Below are 569 nucleotides of genomic sequence, written 5' to 3'. Positions count from 1 at the left end.
AAAAAAAAATGGTTTGCAATTCAACCAGTATTTGATAAAACCGGGCTACGATTAGAGGCTTGATTACTACTCAGTTCAGCCAGCCAGGAAGTTGCTAGAGTCATTAATTGAGTGTAGTTCTGACATGGATATCAGTTGATAATTTTGTTTACATTAACAAGTAAAATGAAAGTAAAACAAATGAAGATTTATGATGGAACTACATTTGTCAATAACATGAGTGACTGCTTTATGAAATCAGATAAGTTTTCAAATATAGGAAGAATTTTGTCTCAAATTTTGTGCTATTCACAATGTAATAGCTATAGATACAACCTGGTTTTAAGTTTAATCTGTATTATTAACATTTTGTCCATCACTTTTTTATGTCTAGCTAATCAACAAGACAGTATCATGACTTGATCTATTTAAAGAATACATAAAGCTTCTAGTTAACATTAATAACCTTTACATCTTTTCCTTTTTCTGATTGAACTTTAATTTTCATATCATGACCCATAGGATTTTATGCTAATAAGTATGTAATTTTCTCTGAGTTTATTTTATGCTCTATCATTCTTCTCAGTAAA

Source organism: Pteropus alecto, unplaced genomic scaffold, assembly GCF_000325575.1.
Source record: "Pteropus alecto unplaced genomic scaffold, ASM32557v1 scaffold23, whole genome shotgun sequence".
In the NCBI taxonomy this organism is placed as follows: domain Eukaryota; kingdom Metazoa; phylum Chordata; class Mammalia; order Chiroptera; family Pteropodidae; genus Pteropus; species Pteropus alecto.
This window is presented reverse-complemented; position numbering follows the sequence as displayed.